We start from the raw sequence: 9,039 nt of genomic DNA, 5'->3' as shown, positions 1-9,039 counted from the left end.
GACTGCTTAGCTAAGAGAAGCCAACATAGAGAAGATGGAGCCTGGGGCTGAGAGCAGTGATACCAAAAAGAGAAATCACCTCTCCTAAGGTATAAGCCGGTCTGCCATTGTGTTTGGATCAGAAGAGAAAGGCCAGGGACATTTACAAAAACAAAGTTAGATCATTGCAGGTGACAAGGCATATCTGATCTAAAGCAAGTCTGACAGACACCTCCTGTGGATGTCCACCCGAGGTGGGTGAGAGTTGTCACACTGATTTGGGTCCAAATGCCTGACACTGGGGCCAGGGTGACAGAGGCATGACCAGGGCCTAGAAAGGGGTGAAGGCTCCCTGGTCCACCCGATGTCTGTGTGTCTTAATAGATCCTTTTCCCTGGTTTAAATCAAGATGTGTCTATAGGGCCTGTCTTCAGAGACGAGCTTCCTCAGTCTACACAGGTTGTGGGGAACAAAGAACATGGAGGCTACCTGGCAGATCGGTTGGCATTCCATCCTCTGCAGCATGGGAGCAACCACAGGCTCCGTCCAGAGCAGGGCCCACCTCCCAGGCATCACATGCGAATTTGCCATCCCTGCAAGGCTGGCTGCAGTCAGAACTTCCTGGGAGACGCGAAGGAGTCAAAACACACTCATCCTGGGATTCCTGACGCACTGCCTCCTTTGCAACCTCCTGCAGCTCCAAGCTGTGTCAAGTGGGAGAGGGATGACAGAGAAGTAAACAAAAAGGATCCGACCCCTTGCCGTCCTGGTTGGTTTTGATGGGAGGCCTAGGGAGTGGTCACAGAAAGCAAAAGGGCAGTCCCCTTAGAGAGGGAAGGAACTATCCTGCTTATGTGAAGTGGAGTGTGGCTGCCATGGGGTGGGAGAGGGAGACCAGCAGGTGCTCCGTGCACTGGCCACGTACCCTCTGATGAGGAATGAGACTCAACCCTCCCAGGATGGTACCTTCAGGAACATGAAGCACAAATCAGCTTCCACGCCAGGTGCTACCCCCTGGTCCTACGCCATGTTCAATGTAAGATCAAGTAGTCAAGTGAATACTGCTATTAAGGCAGTATACACTCTCAGAGACGTTAGGCCTTCTTTTTAGGAATAGAAAGGCCTCCAAGGCCTCTTTCTCTTACTCTTGTGAAATAGCAACCAATGTTTTGTCTAGATAGTTTTCCTGATCTTTAGTTTCTCTAGTTACTTCTCTGCCAATTCCTTTGCTAGGTACCTTCCTCCCAAGGACCTAAAACAACTGTGTAGGAATAGATATTCATCTCCCCTTGGAGCTCCTTTAGGAGAGAACAGCTATCCTCTGTGTGTGCAGGAAATCCTAGGGATAGTGCGTTCAGCTTGGGTCACACGTACAAGTAGCACAGAGATCACAGACGACCAAGTTACCAGGCCATCTCCAGGTGGGTTGAGTGAAGTAACTCAGTACAGCCTGCAGGTTTGCTTATGCTTGCATCTGGCATCTATGACTCTCTTGACCTCACTTACTCTTTCTGTGACCCTGTCCATATGTTACCTACATATTACCTGCTCCTGACGGTTCATTGGTACCTGGGCGTGAGTGTTTCTTCTGCTGGTTCATCTTCCTCATCTTCATCAGTTTCTACAAGCAAATTCAGAAATATCCAGTCAGCTTCTTGCCACTTCACCCACGACAAACACAGCAACCCATATGGTCGTAGAGTCATGACTGTCTGTGTGTGAACTGGTACTGTGCGGAAGTTCTAGTGCCTTGTCTTTACACACCCCGCCCCCAGCATGGATTTCTGACCCATCAGGACGTCTGACTCTAGACCAGAGGATCACCATTGTGGCACCTTCTGCCTGCAACTGGGCAGACATTTAAAAGGTCTTTTCTTCCTTATATCGCTGCACACTTGTCCACCTTCCATCTCGACCTCTACATCTGCATCATCCATCCTGCCACAAATTCTGCCAAAGACACAGGCTCTCTAAACCTTCTCAGCTCTCCCAAGATCCCTTCCTTCCTCTGAGGAGAGCAACCACATCCCGCATCCCTCCACCTGGGAACATCCTGGGCTCTTCAAGGTGGCTTCTGTGTGTTATCAAGGGAAAGTCTCTCTATGGAAAGGGGTCCAGTCTAAACAACATTCCCAGCACCAAGGCTGACTATATCAAGTACCTTATCGGACACCACACAGTGAAGGGCTTCTTTTTCTGCTGTGCATTCATACATATTTCCTCATTTTATCACTAGAGCTACCATCAACAGATTATTTGATCTATTTTACAGAGGAGGAAACAGATGCTAAGAGAGGAAAAGTCAATCACTCGCTCACTGTTACTGAAGGCAGCACTCAGGCTAAACCTGGAAACGTGCATGCTTAGTCCAGGGCTCTTTCCACTCTCACAAGCTGCCTCCTGTCACATCGTCCTTTCTGTGCTTTAACACTGGGCGGATGCTGCCTCCTGCCCCAAAGGCCATGGTCCATCAGGAAGGAATCAGTTGCAATACTATGCCCTCTACCCTGTGCATTTCTCCCCGTCCTCCCACTCAGCCAGTCCTGCTCCTATCAGAGCCCCAAATGGGCCATGAAACAGGAAAGCTGAGAAAAAAGAAAACCACATCCTAGTCGAGGTGCGGAGTCTCTTGTGAGTGGCTCAGTGCTATCAGGTTCTGTGGGCCCCTTACCTGGGCTGAGCTTGCGGGCAAGGCGCTCTGCCAGCCTATGTCCCTCAGTCAGCTGCTCTCGGAAGCCCTGCCCCTGGTGGTTGTCAAGGTCATTGTGGGTGACGAGGTCCTTGAGGTGCTGCTTGAGTAGAACAGAGTCATCTTTCCCTTCCCGTAATGTCTGCCGTAACTGGGTCAGCTCTCGCGCCTGACTTCGAATTAGGATATCACACGTCCTAAGGTGGGACAGAAGATAATTTTAAAATGCAGAGAGTTGCATGATGACTGCGAGGGATTCCTGTGAGAACATCCTCAAGGAGCCATCGAAGCAGCATTGTGGCCCATATCTGGTGGCCAGCCTGTGCCAAAGAGAAAGAGGGACAACAAAGGACTCCCCTGAGACAGGGCGTGCTCCTATAAGATTGCCCATTCATCTTGTTCTGTAAACAAAACCTAGGGTCTTTCTAAACCTACATGAAGATGTCTCTTCATTTCCTCACTCAGCCATGCCCATTTCCATATAAAAATAGACAGAGGGCATGGTACAGTGGATGACACACAGCCACATATAGCGTGGACAGGTACGGCAGGTGTGAGTTGGAAAGAACAAGAGAATAACAGGGTCAAAAAAGGATGACAAGCTGTAGTCAGTCAGGAGGACATTGTGATTTAAAGGTCAATGAGGTACTGATTGAACAACACTGTGAAGGTACCAAATGCCACTGAGTTGACTTGTTCACTTGAATTTGGTGAATTTCATGCATGATATGTGATTTCAAATTAATAATGTTTTTCAAAGCAGACTAACTGAAGCCCTGAATAAAATCAGAGTCCATAATTCACCAGTTGGTGTCCTCCACCTGGTTGATAAATATTGTGCCCATGTGCCTGCCACGCACATCTCTGACCTCCTTACCTCAGCCTCTCATCGAGCGTTGGCTTCTCTGCCAGCTTCTCTGCCAGCCTCAGCACCTCAAACGACAGCTTCTCCCCCAGCACGGATTCAATGATGTCCTTACAGGCTTCACACTCTGAGGAAAGAGAGACACTGCCTCAGGGGAAAGCTGGACCTGCTGCTGTGGTCACGGCCTTCAAGGGAGGAGGCAGGGTCCACCCCAGGGGCAGATGTAACTCCAATACCAGGCTCTATGCAGCGATCTCCACATCTGATGCCTCAGCCTCCCAACTGCGTGGCCTTCGGTTACTTCTTGTTTGAGAACTGAGGAAAGAGAAGCTCCAAGGCCCAGAAAGTAACTAGACAAGATGAACTGGCATTTGGCAAAGTCAGAATTCACATCCCCTGAGACTGACTCTGAATCCTGGGCCACTTTACCAAGACCTGCAGCCTCTTGGGTGACACGCGGAACAGGGCCATGAGGTGGCGATTGCTGTGTGGTCAGGAAGACCCCTGATGGGGTCCATACAACTATAGGCCTGATGGTTCCCTTCTGCTGGGATTTACTAATGAACAAGTGTCTCAAAGGTTTTCACCTTTGAGTAAAAACTCACCTGGATACACTTGTGTGAAATAGAATATGCGAAAGTATAAGGACCTAGAAAAAAATGTGCCCAAACACTATGAAAGCTTTTGTGATTAGAAATCGTATAGTGTGAATGTACTGTGCTTACACTGTGACAGGCACTATTTGCAAAGCTTTGACAGAATTTCTTCATTATTCATTACAACTCAAACAAGTAGCCCACAGTTTCAGTGAGGAGCAGCCTCACCCTTAAGCTCCTTTAAAGCAGATACGATCCTCTGCTTTCCCCAGTGTGTAACCACCACGTGACCCCAGTGTAACAAGCACGGGGCTTTGCCAGTGGGACCTCAGGGGAGCTGGGACTGATGCAGTTCATTAGTGCCAGACGTTCAGCCAACAGTGATGCAGGATCAGATACAGCACAGAAAAGATTCCAGTTGACACACTTTAGCTTGTTGCTGAGAGAAACAGGCGGTTCTGTGACTGCATCAGGAATCAATGTCTAGAATTTTAACTTGATGCTCACCCTACAACGCACCGCAAACTTGGAAAAGGGACTACACTCTTTGTACCTCAGTTTTCCCATCCTCAGGCAACTGAGGGTAAAACAGCCACTTCTACCTTTCCTGGATTGTGGTCAGAATGAAATTCAAAATGACAAAGGAAATAGGAGATAAAGTCTAGAGAGTTTAGTTTCTTGGAGGGAAGACGGTGATCATTCATCACTTTGGTGACCGTAACCCCTAGGACTTACTGTATTTCTGCAGCTGGTTGGCCAGGGAGTAGGCAGTTGCTTGGGATACAAGGAATTTCTCCGTGAGGTCTCGGAAGTCCTGCTTGTTCTTTGCCAGCTGCAACTGAAGCTCCCGGTTGATTTCCGTCAGTGTAAGTTCTGCCCTCGGATCAGATAAAGGGCCAAGAGATACTGCCATGGTGATGTGTGGTAGAAGGGGTAGAGCCAGGGGCTGGGGAAAAGAAAGCCAAACATATGTTGGATTAAAATCAGGTGAAATCACATAGGTTTACTCAGGACTGAGGGACGACAAAAACTGGCGTTCTTAACTTACTGTTGGGAACAACGGAGGGTTCACAACTGCAAAAATAAGGTTCAAGATGCCAGAGCTCAGAGCCAGAGGTACTGCCTGTAGCTCAGACTCAGACAGGAGTGACGGAAGGGGACCCAGTGTGCCAGGTAACCATCTGGAGTTGCAATAACAGAACTGGTAGGTGGGGGCGGGTCACGGAATCTTGGGGGCCCCTGCCTTCCAGTTGCCTTGGCCATGCTGGTACACAAGGCTGCCTGGGGTCCTGTGAAGGTCACCCCGGATAGCACCCAACCCCTCAGCAGCCACTCTTCAGTTGTCCACACATGTCCTGATACCACTTACCCGTCTCCTTCCAAAACATATCTAAGTTGAGTTCTCCCTGTTCATTCTTCTGTGCATAAAAAAAATTCACGAGAGAAATAGTTTGCCAACAAGTCTTAATTTCCATAGGGCTGTCATGAAGCCATCCCACCTTCTCTTTACATGGGTCTTAAGGTTTTTCCACAAGTGAGAGATGTCAAACTTTGAGACTGTCATGAAGTTCTTCACTGGGTCTTCTCCAGGTTTGTCTATATCCTGAAATCTGTAGGACAAAAAGCAGAGTATAATGCTATGTGAATGCATACTTAATTTTTTAAACTGTTTTCTGTCCCAATGTAATATTCTTTTGCTGCATCACAGTGTTGTATCAGATTCTTATCTTCCCTGGGCAGCATGATGGCTTTAGAATAAACTTAAGTTTGACATCCCTACCTTCTAAGCTCCTCCTCTGTATGTGGGTTGCTCTACGTGTGGTTTTTTTTAAATGTCACTAAACAGGACAGTTCATACTTTTGCTTATGGATTTCCTTGTAGTCCCAGAAGAGCTCTTTCCAAGCTGTCAAAGTGATTAAAAGAGTTTACATGTATATCCTTGGCTACCTGGCATGACCATCTGTTTAGGAAAGACTTGGGAGCCTGAGGCTATTGATCTGTGTTGATTAAATTCACCCACATCATGAACAGACCAGGGATCCAGGGCGGAGTTTATGGGACACTGCTTGATAGATCTCTTTGAGTTGTCCTCCTGCCATTGACCTGTGGTTGTACTCCCAAAACAGCATATGGTTAAGTTCAAGATCATGGGTCAGGGATGGCTGATGATCCACAGGGAACATATGGATGTGTTCAGTGACATAAAAGCTGAGGTTGAGGAGAGAGGGACAGGCAGGCCCGAAGGGAGTTATGTTCTGAACCAACTCCACACTTCTTCAGCATCTGCTCCTAGCCGGGTCTTGTGAGCCTGTGACTTGGGAGACCCCTTTGCAACATCCGTCTCTTCAGTTTAGCTGCTGGTCTAACCTGGATTGAGGGTGAAATGGATGTGAGCATGGGTCACATGTGTCAAGGTAAAGGATGGAGGACTGGATCAACCAGTTATGAAAGTTCCTCGTCCCCGCACCCCAAGCCATACTCCAACTATCCTTCCTTTTTTTGTTTTTAATTCTCACCTTTTTACAAAACATATTTATTTATATCTTTTTGGCTGTGTTGGGTCTTCATTTGCTGTGCACGGGCTTTCTCTAGTTGAGGTGAGTGGGGGCTACTTTTGGTTGAAGTGCACAGACTTCTCATTGTGGTGGCTTCTCTTGTTGCGGAGCATGGGCTCTAGGCACATGGGCTTCAGTAGTTGTGGCATCTGGGCTCAGTAGTTGTGGCAAATGGGCTTAGTTGCTCTGAGGCATGTGGGATCTTCCTGGACCAGAGATCAAACCCATGTCCACTGCACTGGTAGGCGGATTCTTAACCACTGCACCACCAGGGAAGTCCCCTACCCTTCTTAATGAGACTGGTTTGTGAGATTAAGCAAATGCATTAAGGAAATCTATTTTCTGGTGTCTGTGGGCCTGACATTCTGTGGGGGAAAGAAAAATGTATCACATTCCTTCATTCAAATAATCATGAAATGGAAGGCTCACAAAAGGTACCTGATGTACTTGAAGTCAAACACGGATTAGCTTTTACAGGGCTAATAAAAGTTATCACAACAGTTCTAGTTCATTGACTGATATTGGGGTCAGGCAATTTGTATAATCCTGTGATTATGATATTTTATTTTCCTTATAATCATCTAAGGTAACATTATTGTGCTAAGTAAATAATAAGAAACGTACAGAAGAGGACATTAAATAATCTATCTGGCCAAATTAAGAATTGAAGAAAATGCTTTTTATTTACCAAAGCAAGTAAGCTATTGCTTTGTGTTTTGTAAGTAAAGGAAACTTGCTTTCGTCTTTATCCTTCATTTGTGCCACTTAGTTCTCCTCTTTTCCTCTGTAACCTGGCTTTGTTCCCAGACCCTTACTTTTGTCTTACGAAACCATTTCTATACACAGTCCAATGCAGAAGTGATGGCTGGGCCCTTGCAAAGGCTCCCTGAAGTGGTTACAGGTGTCAGGACACCAAAGTCTGGAGGCAAAAGCAGCCCATCTTTTAGAATGGCTGCTTTCCCACCTCCTTGAAGTTGACATGATGTCCCATGACAGAAAGGGATCATCTCCCTTTAACTTGGGAGTCTCAAATCTCAGGGACTGTAGTCTATTGGGCTGAGCTGTGCTGAAACTGAATGCACCTGCTAACGTTCTGGTTTCTTGTTAGGTGGCTAGAATATTTATAAGGTTTTCTAACAAACATCTTTGGAAAAGGTTGCATTTATAGCAATATGATTTATTTGTATAAAGTGGCAGCTTGAAGAAGACTGGTCCCATCAATAAGGAAAAAGAAAAGGTAAATTGAACTTTCACTCGAAACCAGCCTGAATTTGAAATTAGGGCTCTCACTTTTCTCAAGGTGGGTGGTCAGGTGCCTCAGCCATGTGTCCCCAAGGGCTTATGTCTCCGCTGTAAACTGGACAAGGGTAAAATGGGGTCAGATAGGCCAGGTCCCGTCAATTCTAGAGTCCTCCAATAGCTCTCGTCTGCTTTAGTCACTGGATTGGAAATATCTTTGTTCTTCTGCTCTGTCCTACTTCTGTGTTTTGGGTAAATTTTATGCAGCTCGGTGTGTTCTGCCCTCAAGTTGATCCCTGTAAGAATCACCTGGGAGAGTTAGTACCCATACAAGTTCACAATCCTCATCTGTAGCAATCCTGATTCATTGGGCTGAGGTGGCACCTGGAATCTATTTGATAAAGTTACTCAGATGTGCAGTTAGATTTACCCACTGATTTCAGTGACCTTCCTCATGATTTGTGGGCATGATTATATCATATATATGAGTAATTCTAGTCTTCACAATTGACTTGTGCAAGATCATTACTCTCTGCTGCTTTGCAGATGGAGAAACTGAGGCAGAGAGAGGGTCTATCACTGGCCAAGGCCCCCTTGCTGTACGTGCTGGAGCCAGAACCCAGGTAGAGTGCCCCTCCACCCCAAAATCCCATCCCACATTGTCCAGTTCAATCTTTTGTCAGATCTTTCCAAGTAGGTGCTTCCTTCACCTATACTGCATTTCTACCAAAAACTGTCTAAATTTACTTTTTGTTTTTTTTCTGATATCTTTCTTCTCAACAGGCTAACAACATCACATTCTGGTCACTGACTACTAATTTGAGACACTGGTTAATGAAACTACAGGGCATGGAACCTGCAAAGATGCCTTGTTGATGATGATGATGATGGCGGCATAATTCATGCACCATAACATCCATGTTGTGTACAAGTCAGTGATTTTCAGTCTGTTTACAAGGTTTGAAACCACCACCACTATCTAATTCCAGAACAACTGCATTACGTCCCAAATAATCCTTGGTCCTATTAGCAGTCACTCCCTATTCCCTCCTTCTTCCAGCCCTTGGAAACCACTAATCTCCTTTCTCTCTGTATGGATTTGCCTTTTCTGGGCA

Source organism: Hippopotamus amphibius, chromosome 1 (genome assembly GCF_030028045.1).
Source record: "Hippopotamus amphibius kiboko isolate mHipAmp2 chromosome 1, mHipAmp2.hap2, whole genome shotgun sequence".
NCBI classification, from domain to species: Eukaryota; Metazoa; Chordata; class Mammalia; order Artiodactyla; family Hippopotamidae; genus Hippopotamus; species Hippopotamus amphibius.
Note: the sequence above shows the minus strand (reverse complement) of the source record.